Raw genomic sequence first — 19,870 nt, forward strand, 5'->3', positions numbered from 1 at the left:
TATATTTTTTGCCCTTTAAATATTCACATTTCCTTCAATTGAGATTCATATTGTTCATGTCTGCGTGTGTGTACAATGTGTGTGTATGCGCGTGCATGCATGTGTGTGTGTGTGTGTGTAAGAACAAGTTATAAGATTACCACGGAGAAAGTTACGATAGAGAGAGGGGTGCGTATTCTACCACCAAGGGGTTCGCTTCAACTGGGCAGGCATCATCTCACCTGCTGGGGCCCAGGAGATGGCTGGAAGGACCCCCTAAAAGAGACACAACAGGCGTCAGGACACACTACCCTCTGGAAGAAAGCACCGAGATTTAGTAGAAAGTAGTCATTGCCAAGGCCTCAGAACAAATGTGTCTGATGCTTGGATCTCTCCCTGGGGTCAATGTCAGAGCTTCCCTGGGGAGGCACAGCATGGGGAAGGAGTCTGGGCTTGGAGGTGCACGCACCTGGCATTGTGTTTTAGTTGGGTGGTTTGTGTTGTTGTGACCTGGGCAAACTGTCTATCTGGTTTCCAAGATGAAAGGATTATAGCAGAAAATCTCCTAGTCACTTCTTATTCTGAAATCCAGAGAGTGCTCATCTCCTAGGCACATCCAGATAGCAAGGGGGGACTCAAAGTAGACATGTGTCCTCTCTCCATCTTAGCCCTCCCCCCACCCATTACTCCTGTACCACAGCATAAACCCTGACAGTTCTTAAGGGGATGCCCTCACGTTCCAGAACAAAAACCATTGTGGGGAGGAAAGTGTCAGAAATGTGAACTAAGACAAATCATAACCTCACATAAACTCAACATAGTGAAGTCACGTGCTACGTATGTCTTTATCCCCTGATAGTGTAAAGATCACAAGGATTAAAATCAGAAAAAGGAACTAAAAAGAAAGGAAAACGCTGTGCACAATCTCAGGAAAAGATCCAGCACCAGGTTGTGTCTATCTCCCAGCCCCCAGCCTCCCCAATTTTGTCACTCAGCATCTCTGTAAGATAGGAACATTCACCCCAAGGGAGAGCTTTCATTCTTCTCGTCATCAAGAAATACCTTCTCACCTCATTTGATCCTGAGTTTTGCGTTGTGATTAGCATCTCGAGGTTTCTGAACTCTGTCGAAGTTTCAAATTCTTCCCTCCAGAGCCCTTGGGGTTGGATGCACATTCTATGCAATTCTCACGAGACTCTAAATACCAGAGACATGGCCTCCATCATGAAGCATTTCGGCCATGTTGGCTCCACAGCATGGGCTGAATTTCAAGAGCCTTTGCGCCCAAGGACCTCGGCCCAGGCCTTGGGAGGCTGATTTAGGTCAAAGACACTGGTTTGGGCACTCTTCTTTGCATGTGGTATTTCCATGGGCTATCAAGAGTTTGAGGGACCGGCCTTAGCAAAGTTAAAAAATGTTCAGATGTGGTGGGCTTGATAAGTCATAGTGTTAATAGAGAAATGTAGGTGCTTAAAATAGAACAAGAATTAGGGAGCTCAGGGCAAACCTTCTCTCCTCTTCTCCTCCAACTGTGATTTTTGGAGATCATAAAACAGTTGATTCCATCCAGGAGCCTCAGCTAGAGACCTTGGCCTTTCATCTCCCTGGCCCAGAGTGAGCCTGGCATCCTGCCGAAGGCCTGGCACTGGGAAGCAAGCATCAGGCTTTCTTTCAAATAGACGGTTTGTTCATCTCTATGTCCTGGTTTCTCCCACACCAATTAGAGTTCGGGCAACACATTAAAATCCTTCAGAAAAGCAGTCCCTTTAGCATTGTTATCAAATGCTTTTTCCAAACCTCAGAAACTTCTTCTTGCTTTCTTTCTTGCTCTCTTTCCAAGAAGTGCTTTGCACCTGAGGCGCCCACTTTATAAATGCCAGGCTGGCTTCCCTGATCTCTCACAGAATGCTCCGTGCAAGGAGGATTGGGGCCATATTTTTTCCTGCTTGGCAGTGTTCCCATGAGAGCTGTGGAATGATTCTCCCCATGGATTACAAGGGGTGCATGGAGTTATCTTGTTTGTGGTCATAAGCTGCACAGGGGCAGACAGAGCCTGCAGGCTGTGCACAGAAAAAGCAATCAGTAAATACCTATTGGATGCATAAAAATCAATTAATAACCCCCTTTTATACTTCCTTTTGCATTAGCAACATTGAGGTGTGGGAGATGTAGCTAAAGGGCACCATATTTTATCACACACTTCTCTTTGCAAACTTTCTGTTGGCTGGAACTAGAGTCCACCTCTAACAGAATTATTGGTGAGTGTTGTCTCTTTGGTAGAGACATCTACCCGCCTATGCCTTTCTGGCACTTTCTGCCACAGCCTTCCCCCCAGTCATGGAGGGGCTCCTCTAGAGCCTTCCAAGGCAGGGCATGGTCACCACCACAAGTCTGCCACCATGTCTGACTTTGTGTTTCTACTTAAAACTGTTCTGTGACCATCAGTCAAATCTTGATAAAGTATATCACTTGGGTCCTCCCTCCTGGGATAATATATTTGCATTTAATAGGAGCTCTTAGGAGATCCTGTGCTCTCACATCTAGAGGTGTTTTCAGAGTGACGATTTAGGCAATGGGAATTTAACCACAGGTATTATAATAATTTATCTCTCCTTTTGGACTAAAATCCTCTTGAGGGCAGTCTCCTGTTTTATTCATTTAGGATGCCTGGAAACACCTATCTCTAGCCAGTCATCAGTAATATTTCATAAATAAATATTTCAAGAATAAATAACATTTCACACCTACCTAATATAATAACTTAAGAGATGATATATATGAACTAATATATATGTATTGATATATCCTGTCCATATGACATATTTGAATCTTCTACAGTTCTGTTCAATGGTTTTAATCGCTTTTGTTGATAGAGAAAATGTTTAATATAGAAGTTTCCAGTGATCCCCATCTTTTAATATTCATGGCCTTGTATAATCCCCTTCTCTTGAGTAACTTGCTTCTGGCCAACAGAATATGGCAACATTGATTAGGTTATGTGACCAGACTCTACTTCCATGACTAGGTTACAAAAGACTATTACTTCCCTTAAGGTAGCAGACACCTCTGTTGGCTTTGATGATGAAGGAAGTCACCATGTTGGAGAGGTCCAAATGTCCAGGAAGTGAGAGCAGCCTTTGGCCCTTTGGCTAGTAGACAATAAGGAACCAAGACCCTCAGTCCAACAACTTGGAAGGAACTGAATTCTGCCAACAACCACAGAGGCAACCACAGAGGCTCAGAGGCAAATTCTTCCCTGGTGGAAATTTTAGATTAGACCTTAATTCCAGCAGCCATCTTGATTGTAACCTTGGGAGAGATTCTGAAGCAGAAGATCCTGCTGAGCGCGGCTCCCATTCCTGACCCACAGGAGCTATGAGATAATAAATGTGTGCTGTTTTTTAGCTGCTAAATTTGTGGTAATTTGTTATGCAGCAACAGAAAACTCATATAGAGGTCTTTTATCCCGGTTGTCCTCCAACTTGTCACACATCCCCAGTGACATTTTAAATGAAATCAGCCCTGGGAAAAACGCCCAAGATTGGGAGTGATGGTTGGATCTTGGAGAGTTGCCCTTCCCATTCTGTCTCCTCCTTCAGCAGGAACACTTCAAGAAAATTTAGAGTGTTGGCCAAACTTCTCAGTCTCTAAAATCCTCTATGGTTCTGATGGACAGAGGCTGAGCCACAGCCAAGAGAGCCTTCCCTTGTGTCTCCCTGTCTAAGTTGAACTTCATGTCCCTCTGCAGGGAACATAAAGCCTTCCCCTGTGCCTCCCTGTCTAAATTGAACTTCACACCCGCCCCGTGGGCTGCTTTGGTCCTTAAAGCAGTGCTTCTCCCTGTCCTAGGCCTTGTGCCTTATGCCTGAAGGAAATGCCAACCCCTCCAGCAGTGGATACCAATCCATTTTCTTTCATAAATCACCGGGGAAGTGGGTGGAAGTGGGAAGCAGATTTGAGGCTTACAGATAGAGAACCTGATTCAGGGAGTCTGAAGTGAGGTCTAAGATTCTTAATTTTTAATATGCTCCCATGGGATTCTGATGGTTTGTAGTGAAGCCCCTTGAGAAATTCTGATCCAGAGTCTCTGACACATTTCTCAGTTTCCTAAAAGCACACCCTTGACATCAAGATGTCCATGTTTTAATGACTAACCAACAGTATTAGATCATCCTTGTGACCTTGAAAGTTTTAACCTCTCTAAACTTCAGTGACCATAATTGTCATCTGATTGACTGATCTAGATAAATCTCCATTAGTCTTATAATCTAGGCCCTAAGTAGTGAAAAGGATAGTTGAATTTAAATAAAATAAGAGCACACAAATGGCATTTACTGTGCATCAGGCACAAAGTCATTCCACATGAACACTCTCAGCTCCTAAAATAATCTTATGAGGTAGGTACCACTATTATCTCATTTTACAGATAAGGAGACTGAGGCCCAGGAAGACCAAGTGATGTGCCCAAGGTCATAAACCTAGAGGATATTGTGGGCAGCAATCAAATATTGTCAGCGTGGCTCCAGAGTTCATGCTTTCAGGGGCCACACTAGCCACGTCTTTTGCAGGTTAAGGGTTCACGAGTTTACAAAATGGCAATATTAGGGTGGACTGCACTTATTGGAGATGAATATGAGTTACAATTATCCTTTATTGTGGAATAGGATCACTGTTGGCAGGAGGTATGGGAGGAAGCAATTATAAACACAGGGAACACCCAGAGAAGAATTGTAGAAGTAGGCCTGAGCATGGCGGGTTTTCTCATCTAGGACACTGACAGCTAAAGGCTGAGGATCCCGTTGCACGGGGCTAAATGTATCCTAACCGATCAAGGTTCTACCAGGAAGCCAGGGTCTTTAGTGAAATAACACCAATAAGAGTTAACAACAGTATGTTCTTCCACACACGTTATTTCATTGCATCAGAAATGAAAAAAACAGTCAGTTAATTATCTACCTTCGGCTCAGGTCATGATCCCAGGGTCCTGGAATTGAGCCTCTCATCAAGCTCCCAGCTCAGCAGGAAGCCTGCTTCTCCCTCTCCCACTCCTCCTGCTTGTGTTCCTCTCTCACTGTGTCTCTCTCTCTCTGTCAAATAAATAAATAAAATATTAAAAAAAAAAAAAGAAAAAGAAATGAAAAGTCACCAGCTTTGGAGTTGAAGAAACTATCGTCTCCAGCCTCTGTTTCCCCATCTGTAAACTTTGCAAAATACCATCACCTCCCTCAAGTCATGAGGATTAAAATGAAATCATATTTTCATTCCATTCAGCTCAGCATCCAGCACTGACCACCTCTAGAAAGCAGATAGGAAGGCAGTGATCACGACAGCAGATAATTGTTGAGCTCCTACTGCATGCCTGCCTCCTTTCAGTGTATTCTTTCATTTCACCCTCTTGGAGAGAGGTATGGTTAAAAGCACCACTTAGGATTCTGAGTCAGCAGAGCTCCTGGGGAGCAGGCATGGGGAGGGCAGGTGGAATTATCTTTCTTCCCAGTCGATAATTCAGGAAGCAGTACAGGAAACGGAAGGGGCTTGCTGAGGATTACATGATGTCAGAACTGGGAACTTAAGGTTTTCTCCATCTAAAATCCCGAGTCTGGGCCATGGCATGTCAGTGGCCTGTCTCAGTGTCTTGGTGTCTCGTGCCCAGGGGTGATCATTTGCCTTCTGCTGGCCTTTCTTGTTAACAAACGCAATAGTGTCTGTGGTTGTTATTAACAGTATTCGCGGCCACAGACTCTGAAAGAGGAGAAGCTGTCATGCCTTGCATGGCTCGGGAGAGGGCTGTGGCTCCCACCGGATGTGCCCAGAACACCGATCCAAAGGCCTGGACGGACCTGATTTAATGAGGTCGCTAGCTAGCTCTCCATGGTAGTGAGAAGGAGCCTTGTTGAGAGAAGATTTGCATCCTCCAGGAGCTCTTTGCAGGGTGATGGACCAAACTGTCAGCAGTGGGAGGTCTTGGGGAAAGATCTGGGACTCTTCTTATGTGGAAAAATCCTCTAAGCAGGTACACGATCTTTTCCACTTCCCTGCGGGGACCACCCACACGCTGTGTACACTGGAATGGGGAGGGGAAGTGACCATGTGTTTTTACTTAGGTGTGGGTCGCTCAGTTGTGTAAGTGTCACTGCCTACATTGTTTTAGCCCCTTACAGCCCCCGGATCCTGAACAGTGGCTCTGACTCCTTCATTCTGGCTTTGATCATGCAAGTTGAAAACGAATCCACAGAGGTTAGGGGAGGACCGAGTCATCAGCGCACCTTCCTTATCTCCAGAGGGCCCAGTGTGTTTCTCGAGCTCACGCAGCCCGTTGGGGCTAGAACCCCGGGCGGCCCTAGAACCTGGAGCAGCCGCAGGCCAGGGTGGAAACAGCCATCCGGGCCAAAGGGCACCCAGTCCCGATTCTGTTTTCTCCAGAAAACAGAGTGGCAGGGTGACCTCCTGCATTCAGGAGTATACTTCACATCGTTCTTTCTGTCATCCCCCTGGGTCCTCACATCAGCCTACAGTGTTCATGCTGCTTTTCTATCCACTGTACAGATGGCTGTGGCCCAAGGTCACAGAGCACATGGGGGTAGATTTGTGGGTGTTTTTTTCTTCTCATACTGCTCAAGACTAGCCTGGATCTGTTTGAATAGATCCAACATGTCCAGGACTGTCCTCTGTGGTGGGCCTTACTGTGGCGGGAACCCTCCCTTCTTAGCTTTATTTTCAAAGACTTGAGGGATTCTGGAACTACATTGCAGTCTCATTTTCACTCATGTTTTGCCCATGCCCCTTCCCTGACACCCTGTGTCCCTTATTTGGAGACAGCTGAGTTTGGCGGTACAATGTGAAGGCTGCTGGAAACCCCTAGCCCTGAACCCCTTCCTTGGCTGGAGTCTGTTGTTACTAGCTAAAATCTGAAGCCCAGCTCTTGACTCCAGGCCCCTCTAAATGCAGACCTTCTTTGTGGAGACAGTGCACCCCATAATTCTTGACAGTTCAGCTTCTGTAATTTGTATCTGGAGGTTTCCCAGCTCCTTGCCTGGAAAACTAACAATAGGAGAACATTTGGGTCCCAGGCAGTGAGGGAGGAACTGGATCGTGGGGAGAATGAGGGATCACTGGGGAAGTCGAAGAGCTGAACTTGGACTTCAACCACAGCCCCACTGGGGGTCACTTCAGCTGAGCATGAGTCTGCACTCAGAGCTCCTTGGCACACCGTGTGGCCGAGGCCAAGGCAGGACTCACCCAGCCACACAGAGAGGAGCGACACAGCAGAGCAGGAGGACCTGCTGTGCAGCGGGTGTTGGCAGAGGCAACCAGGGAGGGTGTCTGTGGGGGGCACGAAGACCCGACTCTGGTATTTCCATTTCTGCCTGATGAGGCCAAGTGAGCCCAGTCTTCCCAGGGCAATTCCAGCACAGCTCATTTGTGCCTGTTTTACAATGGTGTTGATAAAATCCCCACGGAGCCCCGGAGCATGTGTGAGGAGTTCCCACCAGAAATCTAAACAACGCCCTGGCGTTGCTGACAGCTTAATAATGTGACAAAGTTCAACTCGTTCAATGACAGGGACAAGAATGCAGCTGGGCTGGTCTGACCTAGAGCTTTACACATAACCCCCCTCCCAACGCTGACCTAGCATTTGACAAATAACCTTTTCTTAGCCTCCTCGAAGGCACCAGACAGAACCAAGTGCCATGAAGGGGCCACATGCCACCGTTAAAATGTTAAATGGAGTGGCAAGGGCCACCAGAGTCCCTGGGGGCTGACATTTATCTTTATTATTATTATTAATAATAATGCATGTATTGCTTTTTGGTGCATTCCAGGGTTTTTTGCACTCCTAAATCACGCGGCTATACATCAGCAGGCCCGATAAATCACCCAATGAACCCAAATTCAATGCAGCTGTCAGGCCAGATCCGAGGGAAGCAGAGTTAGCTTAATTGAGCTACAGCAGGGAACCAACGGGCGTTGCCCAGAAAAATCAGAATAATAGCAGTGTTGCTGGTGACATTTCAAGAACTAGATGTGAACTGCTAGCTTCAGCTTTAATTTTATAAGAGGGAATGGGGGGGAATGGGTGCAGGGAGAAATCCAGACTTCAACAAATATTTAAGCTTTTTTTTTTTTTTTTTTTTTCCCTCAAAGCCAGTACAGACAATGAGTTCCACATTTAGAAATTTCGGTAGAAGGAATTCCACTTTTTCTCATTTCTCTAGCTTCTTCTCATTTCTTCTGCCTGCTCACCTCCTCCACTCCATGCCCCTTCCCTGTAAAAAGAAAGCTGAAAGCAAAGGAACAACGGGATTTGAGTTGGAGCCAACTGAATGGGCCAAGAGGTTACATATGGAGCTAACAAATCATGGAACCGTGAAGGATATTACTGATTTAAAGTTATGTATGTTAAAGCCCAAATCTTAACAGCATTCATAAAGGTAAAGGTAAGTAATGGAGAGGCTTAACCAGCAGAAAATAAGCTTTTTCCCGGCTGCCCTGCCTCCCCCATCAGACTTGCAGTGTGTCTCAGCCAGAGAAGGATGCCCAGCCACAGAGTCTTCCTGTCAGCTGACAAAAGGAAAGGCCTTACACTTACCAACCTAGGAAGGACAAGTTCAGATGGATCCTGCATTTATATACGAGGCCTCAGTTACCATGATTTGGTTTATTTTTGTGTGCACAAGTGTGTGTATTTCTTCTTCAGATGTTTTGGGGTTACCAGAAAAACCATTCCCTTTTCCCTCTTAATTTTTAAAACTGTGTGTAATTTCAGGGAAATTTGATCCATGTGTTTCAGATTCATTTGCACATAATCATGAAAAACCTTTCTGGAAAGAGCGATTTTCCTTCCCTAGGAGACTTTGGTGCCCTTTTTAAATAAGCCCCAGGAGTGCCCTTCTACCCCAGGTCACCCTCTCCCAATGCAGAGGGCTGTGTTTGGCCAAAGGAAAACCAGCCTGACCACTGAGGGCATGGGGTCTGGTGTGAAATGTTGAACACGTGAATTTGGACTGGGTTTTGGCAGAGGGAAAATGATTTCCCCTGGCCCCAGTGTTTGCACAGAGAAAGAAGTCTTTCTTACACACACACACACACACACACACACACACACACAAAGATGTGAAGATACCCAGGTCTGCTGGGGAACATGTCCTGTGGAGCTTGGCCTATGAGGGTTAGCCTCTGGTTCACAGGTTCCGAAAAGGCAATTGCTGCTTTATTTTGAGGTTCTTTGGGAAAATGCTGTCGCCCAGAGACTCCCAACTACAAAAAACACCCCGGAACCCTCTTGGATGGGTTTCAAAGGCCGTAGCCTGTCTGCGTCCAGGACACGCATTTCCCCGCCCTCCATCCACAACAACCCAGCCACTGCACTGAAGCCACAATGGCATTCCTTCAATCCAAAACAAACATGTCATTACCAATCTCAGATTAATTGATGCCATTTGTGTGTCCTGCCTGTTGGGTTTCAGCTGGAGCCGGCCCAACAGCAATGGCCACCGCCCTTGCAAACCTCAAGGCGCTCACAGCTTTGGCCCTTGGCAGAATTCCCTTAGCTGTTCTTTGTCACCCCTGTGACTCCAAGCCTTTTCTCCTTCCCACTCCCTTCCCACTCAGAGGCTTTGGGTAATTTTGAGTTTCTAGTGGAATGAGGTTATCTGTAGAGTGGAGTTTTGCTTTGAGTTAATGTCTCTTCTGTATTTCAAGAATTTTAAGAAACACATTTGTTTTAACACCCCTGAAATCAGGATATTCCTTACAACTGATAATGAGAAAACATGATGATGAAGTAATGGGAAGCATTTCCCTTTTTAGGGGTACATTTGATAATGGCGGGTCTAGTCTGGGCCCCAAAGAGATATATGATCACTTCTCAAAACACAGATAAACATTTACCTCTCTCGCTCATTCTCTCTCCATTCATTCTGCCGTAAGCATATACTGACCACACGCCTGATTGCACAGCGAGGGGATCGGAACCGTGTTGGAATGGCCTCTCCCTTTCAGAAAGTTATAATTTAGTTCTAGACATAAGTGAATACATGACCAACCTCTGCGAAGTGCTAAATTAGTGGTGTGACCAGAAGTGGCCAAGAAGAGCAAGCTGGAGCCACAGAGCTGGATGGAGAGACTGAGCCAGGGACCAGGCAGCTCCTTTGCTGGCTTGGCTCTGCACTCCCACCTGTAGAATGAGGGACTTGTAGCATTTCAGAGCATCCCAGCATGTGTCCCCTAGAACAGAGTCAATGGGAATGCTGTGGGAGAAGAGGGTTCCACTGTCAGGGGTTGGGCCATTGAGAGATGTCGCCATATTCTTTTCTCAGAGACTCCCAATACATATTAGCTTATTATGAGCTCTGAGAAGTTGTACCATGAAAGACATGTTTAAATTTTGTTTAACCCAGTGTTTCCCAAATATTATTTGTTCCTGGAATCCTTTTTTTTTTTTTTCCCAGTCAATGTAATAAACCTTAGGAAAGCTGCAAGTCTATTCCACTCCAACATTCCAGGAATTCATGAGGCAATGTGTAGCTGTGGTACGTGGGGAGAAGGCGCTTGAGCTGTGCTCGTAGTGTGATGGGCTCGTGGCACAGGGGCAGAATGTACTTAATAAATAGGGTTTAATAAATATAGTATAACTTAACCATAACAGTATATGGTATAATAAATAGAGGATATGGGGTGCTGGGTGCCAGGAACTCAAGAGAGATAAGTAAAACACTGCCCCGACCTCAAGTGGCTCCTACCAATGGAGAAGCCTGGATTTTTCCAAATGTTTAGAAGAAAATGTATATCTGGCTTGTCAGTTGTCGTTGGAGGTAGAAAGAAAGGGCCTTAAGGAGGCAAAGCATGCCTGGAGGAAAACAGTGACGGCTCCCCGCAGGGAGAACCATCAGAACCGGATCTCAAAAAAGAGGGGTGACAATCTGGGTGCCTGAAACAGGAGCAGGAGAAGAGCATTCAAGGCAGGGGGGGGGTGGGAAACATAACTAGGAAAAAAAAAAAGGCAGGAGGATGTTTTCGTAGCTTGTAGTAGCTTGAGGGCAAGATACATAGTGATGAGGGCGGACTAGTTGGTTTGGGAACAGACCATGAAGGGTCCAACTCAGCAAGTAGCAACAACAAAAGAGGAGACTTAATTATCTCCCATAATAAGGAGTCTGGAGGTCCATAATGAGAGGGTCTAGGACTGGCTCAGGAGCACAGGGATGCCTCCAGGGGCCTGTGCTCCTTCCATCCTTCTCTTTGGCCATTCCTCACCATGCTGGCTTTTCATCCACATGCTGTTGTCTCATGTCAACAGACGCTGCCACGGAATCAGGCATATTACTGGTGGATCATACACCTTATCCTTAAACACAGGCATTGGAGGTGTCTTTAAGGCAAGGGAATCGGGCTTTTTTGCAAAGAGAAGTGATATGATCAGACAGGTGTTTTTGTAAGACGACTTGGTTGCCAAGTAAATGCAAGAGGGGAAGAAGAGGAACTGGAGGCAGGAGACAATACAGAATTGAAATTATCCAGGTAAAAAAGTCTTGCATACTAACACCAAATCCCTAGCAGGACTCCAAAGAAGGAGGCAATAGGGGGAAAAAATGCTTTTCTTTTGGTATGTAAGGCAACTCTAGGCAGCCCCAAAGACTCACCTTTCCTCGCATTGGCTAGAACTTGGTCACATCACTACCAGCAGCACAAGGGAGGCTGAGAAGTCCAGTTCCTGGCAAAGGCAAATGCAGTAGGCATGAGACCATTCAGGATTCAGTCACTGAATCCTGGATCTGGCCTGTGGCCCAGATGAGAAATGAGCCTTTTAGTTCATGAAGCACTAAGATTTGGCAGTTACTGGTTACAGCCATTAGACTAACTTTTGTAATACATGGGAATCCCAATGCTTAATAGTTATGGCTTGATGAATGAGGAATGGAATCGAAAACTGAGCTATGGCAACTGCAATTTTGGGGAGAGGGCATGTGTTGGGGACCAGGTACCCTTCACCATTTCATCTTTTCAGAGATTGATGATTTGTAACTACCCAATATGTGACGAGCTGTCAAAAGTACATGTGAGGTGCCTGGGTGGATCAGTGGGTTAAAGCTTCTGCCTTCGGCTCGGGTCATGATCCCAGGGTCCTGGGATCGAGCCCCACATTGGGCTCTCTGCTCCAAGGGGATCCTGCTTCCTCCTCTCTCTGTCTGCCTCTCTTCCTACTACCTGTGATCTCTGTCTGTCAAATAAATAAATGAAATCTTAAAAAAAAAAGTACATGTAAAGTGCTGTGTATCTCATGAAATAAGTTTTCAATAATTTCAACTTTCTCATTAAAGGTTAAAAATAAAAAGACAATTCAGTTGAGAATTCTAATTGAGACACTTGCTGTCCCACCCTTGCCCCACTATCTATTTCAAGTGCTAGCCTTCCCTAAATATTTTAGTAATGTTGCACCCATGATGTCAACAGAAAATCACTTTTTTCCCCAAAGAAGCAGGTCTGATGGAGAGGGTGCGGTCTGGTCAGTCCCTCAAAGTGGAAGCGTATGGAAAATGCTTCCCTGTTGTGGATACAAATCTGACAGAGGGAAGATGAAAAGATGGGAGGGAACTGCAACTCTCCAGTTGCTGCCTCTCGATTTAATTTAAAAAAAAAAAAAAAAACACCTAGGCTGATGAAATGAGGTCATAGAATTCCAGGGAGGAAGGGGTCCTCTCATTCTAGAGCTCTTAAAAGCTAAGGGAATACCACATTTATAGGATATCTACAGTAGACTTTGGGGAATATATATTCAATAGGGTTCAAGAAAAATAAATATGATGCTATGCCAAGAAGTTCCAAATGTAGAGATAGCCCAAGCGGGATGGGAGGCCCTCAAAATTCTGAAAACATGAGCTTTGTGAAGAAGCAGAACTCCCCATCCGAAGTAACCAATATGGCACAGGAACTTTTTCACAGATTTCCATGGGATGAAAACAGGGGGACATAACTGAAGATGAATGTTGAAGATGGGATCAGTTGGCCAGAATAGAATCTGGAAGATTAGCTCCCAATGAATTCAGCCTTTTTTTTTTTTTAAAGATTTTATTTATTTGACAGACAGAGATCACAAGTAGGCAGAGAGGCAGGCAGAGAGAGAGGAGGAAGCAGGCTTCCCTCAGAGCAGAGAGCCCGATGCGGGGCTCGATCCCAGGACGCTGGGATCATGACCTGAGCTGAAGGCAGAGGCTTTAACCCACTGAGCCATGCAGGCACCCCATGAATTCAGCCTTTTAAGCTAAGTACCATAAGAGCTTTCCTGGGTTTCTTCAGAGTAGGTCCTGAAATGGGCTGATCTTCCACAAAGCATGGGGAAGCCAAGTCCTCAATATTTCTCTCAGGGCCAGCCCACAGTCCTGATGCTGCCCAGGCTTCTATCTCTGCATCTGGGTCAGTAACGGAAGGTGAACCCCAGGGAAGACACTTGCCTAACCCTCTATCCTTGGGTGTACTCTGAGCCGACCCCCTCCCCATCCTTGTCCATGTAAGTCACACCTGCACAGACCCCTTTCATCAGCCCAACTTCAAGTGGCAATTTAAACCTTTTAAGGCCACCTGTCGAGCACCCACTCACTAGATTTCCTTTTATCACCGGCTTGAGGGGAGTAACTGGATAACATAATTATGAGGCAGGAGAATGGGGTGTTTTGATTTGTGTTCTTTGAGGATTAGCCAAGTGCCCCACTGCCAAATCCATGATCACCTGAGAGGAAATCTGAAGGGAGAACCTGCCAAATCAGTCTTCCAGGTGCTCTTTAGGCAAAAGGCTTTGAAAATGGCCTTTTCTGCCTTCTTCTCATCACTGCAGAGCTCCAAGGCATTTGGGGTGGACAAAGCTGGTGGGTGCCTTCTTCCACAATGAGGTAGAAATAAGCAAAGGAAGACATTTTCCAAATACCTGGAGCCGGGACAAGACAAGAAGCCCATTGGATGTGGGAATATGTGCAAAGTAATGTTATGGAGCCAGACCTCTGATCTCCTGAGCATTCTCGGGAGCTGTGCCCCCTTTGGTGTGAAGACTCTTGAGTGCTTACTGGGAATGCCAGGGAGGTGGCAGGAAAAGGCAACTTGGTCTCAGACTTCAGGGTGTGTGATGCGGAAATCCCATCTTTGCTGCCGCAGACAGCCTCTCTGAAGATGCTTGAGTGACATTCCAGTTTGGAGTGAGAATATGTGGAAACATATCAAGAAGGGACATAGGCGGGACATTTTCAGAAGTGAACAGATACGCATTATACTAGTTTCCAGGGCTTCCATAATTAAGTAACCGTAACCTGGGTGGCTTAAAACAACAGAAATCTATTTCTCCTGGTTCTGGAAACCAGAAGTCCACAAAGTGTTGGCATGGCCATGTTTTTCCAATGCCTCTGGAGGAGAATCCTTCCTTGTCTTTTTCAGCTTCTAGTGGCTCCAGCTATGACAGCATAATATCAACTCTCTGCTTCTGTCTTCACATGGTCCTTTTCCTTTGGTGTCTATCTGCATTCAAATTTTCATCTTCTTATAAGGATGCCCCTCATTTGGATCAGGGTGGGATTAGGGCCCACCCTGATCCTGTAGGACCTCATCTTAACCTGATTCCCTCTGCAAAGACCCTATTTCCAGATAAGGTTACATTCAGAAGTACTATGGGTAAGGACTCAAACATTTCTTCTTGGGGGGACATAATTCAACCCCTCACACATGGGTAGATGAAAAAGCAAAGTTACCATTGGTATAACTTATCCCATGAGTAGTTGGAATGCTGTAGAGTCTTGGACCTCTGTTACTTCAGCTTCAGGTTCACCATCTAAGAAGCAATGGCTTTTTAATATTTGCTCTAATTCTAGAGAGAGATTATCTGTGATATGTAATATATATAATAAACTTAAAGGTAATAAAATTATAATACAAATTTAGAAGGTGGTTCTAGGCCTGAGGGGAAGGGAAGCCTTTGGGGACCGACTTGTTACAGGAAGGCTTTAGGAGAGAGGGGTAAAAAATATTGGGAGGAGGGAGGAAAATGATCCACTGACTAATAGAATCCCCCCAGTACCTCCTGCTTATTATAGCATGACTTGTTGAAGGTTGCGGTCAACGATGAACTGAAAGGCAGGGCCAGAATATAGTATGTAGTCCTAAAATTCCCAGAAGGTCCAAGGGGTGTGTGGTGGGAGGGGACATTGCTGGATATTCCCAGAAATCGCGGTTCAAAGAAGCCAACTGAAGTGAGAGTAGTTCCAGAGGGTTCAGCTGGGGGTGGAGGGACCCACGAGGCTTGAAGCTCAAGGCAGTATGTGCTCCATCTCCCCTGTGGGCTCTCACCTGAGCTTGGCAAACCCAGGCTGCTGGGGAGTCTCCACAGCCATGTGTTGTCTCTTCACCCAATGCGGGATCTGTGTGTCATATGGGCATTTTCTATCAATTACACTTCTTAATTCAATTCTGTAGGAAGGATCTGTTAACTGGCACATCTAATATTCCTAGGGTTTCAGGAAAGTGATGATGGGAGAAATATTAAATTAACCAACGAGGGATGAAAACTCATGAAAAATCACACTGAGGCCGTGCCACAAGCTGGGTGGGACACAGAAGGAATGAGTTCAGACGAGAAGCATCATGGACACTTAGAACTTTGTCTCAAGAGCCTATGGAAGTCCTAAATGGCCTATTTTGTTTTTAAATTACCCCAAAATTTCACAGGAACCTGTCATAAACAGATTTTGATACATATTACATACTTTCCAAAATAGGAACAGAATACAACACCACAGCATCTCTTCACATGACTTAAATAATAAAATATATAAAAACATGTACAGAGAAAAATCTCTTTCCTACCTTGTTCCCTTACCTTCAGTTCCCATCCTTCCCAGTAAAGAATATTATTATTAAATTTTTGTTTATCCTTTCAAGGAATTGTCAAAAATTTGCCAGCCAGGGAAACCTGGGTGGCTCAGTGGGTTAAGCCTCTGTCTTCTGCTCAGGTCATGATATCAGGGTCCTGTGATCCAGTCCCACAATGGGCTCTCTGTTTGGCAGGGAGTCTGCTTCTCCCTTTCCCTCTTCCTCTGTGTTCACTCCTTCTCAAATAAATAAATAAATAAATAATCTTATTTTTAAAAAACTTGTCAGTCAACAGAGATTTGTATTCCGTTTTCCTTTATTTATGGATTTATTTATGTATGCATTTATTTACTTATCTAGCTATCTATTCATAGAGAGAGCATAAGCAGGGGGAGGGGTAGCAGGAGAGGGAGAGATATAATCTTATGCAACCTCCATACTCAGAGCAGAGCCTGATTCAGAACTCTGAATCTCCCAAACGCTGAAGGTCATGATCTGTGCTGAAATCAAGACTCCATCACTTAACCAACTGAGCCACCCAGGCACCCCTCACTTGTTTTCTTTACCCAACTGGTAACACACTTTATGCATGTTTCTATATTTATTTATATGAATATAAAATTAAGTATGTGCATACTTATTAGTCACAGCATTGTTTGCAGTAGCAAAAATTTAGAAGTAAGTTTGGTGTCCAGCAAAAGGGGATTGGTTAAGTTATGGAATAGCTACACTACAGAATAGTATGTAGCTGTAAAAAATGTGGATAAACATTTTGTGCTTATATGGAAAGATCCGGAGGGTATATTAAGTAAAAAATGTAAGATACAGGACAATGTATGCAGTATGTGCTATTGGGGTAAGAATGGAGGGTATAAGAATATATATTTTCATTTTCTTGCAACTGAATAAAGAACAATCCAGAAGGATGCACAAGAAGCTAATAAAATCTTTACTTATAGACGAGGAAGGAAGTATAATGATGAGGGATGGGGTGGTGAGATTTTTCAGTATTTAATTTGTTATACTACTTCAAGTGCTGAATCACACAAATGCATTAAATGAAAATAATAATTAATTAATTAAATGCATATACCTGGATTCTGCTAATCATACCATCAGGAACTTATTTTACAAATGTTTTCTCATATATGTTCAAAAATACCACCAAGAATGTTCACGGCAGCCTTATTTCAATGGCAGAAGACTGGAAATGACCTTATTGTCTATTAAATGTAGACTGGTCAAGTGAATTAAGTTACACAGTGAAACACTGTGCAGATGTTATAGAAAATGTGAAATATATTGATATAGGAAGCTCCTTAAGATAGATTTAGTAAGAAATGCAGAATAAAAAGTCAAGCTCCCATTTTTTAATAAAATAAATCTGGTGCAATATATGCACGCACATGTCCTATAGTCTTCCAAAAAACATGATGTGCAATATAACGTGTGTGTGTGTGTGTGCATCAAAAATTTCTGGAAGTTAATATAAGGAATTGTTAACACTGGTGTCCTCTGGGATGTGGGTGAGAGTATTTGCCATAGGAAGGTCATCTTCTTCTCATTGTAATGCCTCTTGAACTGCATGACTTTTCTTTGACTGTGCATGTTTTTTTTCCAATTCAAAAATATTTACAAATTCATCAGTAAATAAATGTACAGAGCTGTCTGGGTGGCTCAGTGGGTTACGCCTCTGCCTTTGGTTCAGGTCATGATCTCAGGGTCCTGGAATCAAGACCCGCATCGGGCTCTCTGCTTTCAGCAGGGAGCCTGCTCCGCCCCCACCCCACCACTCTGTCTACTTGTGATCTCTGTCTGTCAAATAAATAAATAAAATCTTTAAATGAATAAATAGGTAAACACATATCCATACAATGAAAATTGTACACCTATGAAACAAACAACTGAGGAAGCCCTTTATGTACTTAAATACAACAGTCTCTGAGAGACATTGTTGAAGAGTTTGTATTTTTAATTTTAGATGTCCTAAGGAGTCGCACACTATGTGTACCTGGTTCACAATTTTACCCAGTCACAGAGCTTTGTGTTACTTTGGGTTTGATCGTATTACAGCTCCGCCTTTCAGACTGAGGAACGCTATTTTTTGTTTCAGTTCTTCTTCCTCTTCCTTCCTTCTTCTAAGACCTTCTGTTGGTCTTTTGGATTGAAATCCCAACTCCTAATGGCTAGTGAACATGAGCAACTTGCTTAATGGCTACGGGCCTCTGATTCCCTTCCTGTAATTTTTTTTTCAAAAAAGGAGTACATTATGGGAATATTGCAAGAATTTGAGATAACTCCAATACATACTATTTAGCACATGAGGTCCCAAGGATACGCATTTAACATAGAGACTATTGTGACCATTAATATTCCTTGGGATATGTCCATCCAAACTGCAGACAGGAGTGATCATACCCTGGTTTTGCACTAGGAAGTACAAAGCTTTGTGTGTCTTGGCCAATGCTGTTCTAGGAGATCCCAGTATTTGGCTGGCCTTTTTGCCCACAGTATATACTTAGGCTAGTATATCAGAGAATCAATATTCTGTGGATGCAGTTGGAGCTGTATTCTTAGCTATATGGGGCATTTTACAGCCCCTGGTAGGGAAGCTTATTGTCACCTTTTAGACATAAATTTTACCCAGTGGCTTCCCCCTCAGGATGTCTCTTGTTGCCATTGGTTGCTCCCAGTCCTATTTGCGTTCAAGTCCATATTTATGAGAATATCTTTTAAAAGAGGAAGTGAAGATGTCCTTGTCGTCTCTTTTTATTTTTAGAGAGTTAAAAAGAAAACAACTGCCTCTCCATTTTCTCTCTCAGGGTAGCTCTGGGTCAAGTGGTCTCACTGATTATCTAGTTGGCTTTCTGCCTTGATGCATTTATAGACTCTTTTATTATTGACTTTGGAGCTCCTTGCAAGGTACTCCAAAAAAGCATTTTAAAATAGTCTCCAGTGGGCAATTTACATTTTAACTGCTCCTTTCATTACTCCCCTCAACACCCTCATATAGTTCCCCTTTCTAGAATTAAATAACCACATGATAGCTTTTGGGCTCCATGTCTCTCTTGGTTGTTGAACTTGGCCCTGTTGTGGTCTTAATTGTGCAATGGTTCAGTTAGAGTCTCATGATCTTTTACATTCATCACCTTTCTTCAACATTTGTTTTCAGATTATATCGCATCTTGATAAATCAAGAGCTGGATAATTAACGCCATCTTGGTTTGCTTTTTTTGAGAATCTCTCTGAGAATCGCTGGCACTATGAGAAGAGACGGTGTTCCAGAAGTTGTGTGAGGCATGAGAATGGGTTGGGGGCAACAGGAAAGAATGAAGATGATCATTTTCTGCAAGTCCTTTGGTTCCAGGTGAATGTAAAGTCTCTTTTCCCCCTTAATTAATCTAGAATTTAAGGGTGAAGATCTACCTGTCTCTTGGGTGTTACTTTAGAGGCCATAGTACTCTAAATATCATCACCCTTGAAATACAGACTTGGGATTTCAGGTTTTCTGGCTTCACTTTTCTATCACACTTTCATAAATCCCATGGCAGGCCGTGCCAACTCACAATTTTTCTTTCTCTTCACTTTATCCACATTCATCTTCCTGAAGGACAGGCCTGACCTTACTCTGAAGGCCAAAAGTTCAATGAATTTGTGGGAAAAAATTCTGGTAGAAAATAGATCTTCACAAGTCCAGTGCTAATGTTTCCAAAGCTGGCCCTCTTGTGCACATACATATGCATCTTCCCATAATGTTCCTGACATCTCTGAGGCTATACTGGCCAGGTATCAACTGGGTTTGGTCTAGGGTGGCAATCCTTATGTGGCCAAAAGTAAGGATTTTTTTTTTAATTTTTAAATTTTCTCATGTTTTATTCAAAGAAGGATCTCTACACGTGCCAAGGAGTCCTTCAGATGCCTGAGTTTTACAGTCATTTAAGTGTCTGACTCTTGGTTTCGGCTCATAGTTTCACAATCATGGGATCAAGCCCTGCATAAGGCTCTGTGCTCATCAGGGAGTCTGCTTGAGTTTCTCCCTCTC

The sequence above is a fragment of the Neovison vison genome, chromosome 1 (assembly GCF_020171115.1).
Source record: "Neovison vison isolate M4711 chromosome 1, ASM_NN_V1, whole genome shotgun sequence".
In the NCBI taxonomy this organism is placed as follows: domain Eukaryota; kingdom Metazoa; phylum Chordata; class Mammalia; order Carnivora; family Mustelidae; genus Neogale; species Neogale vison.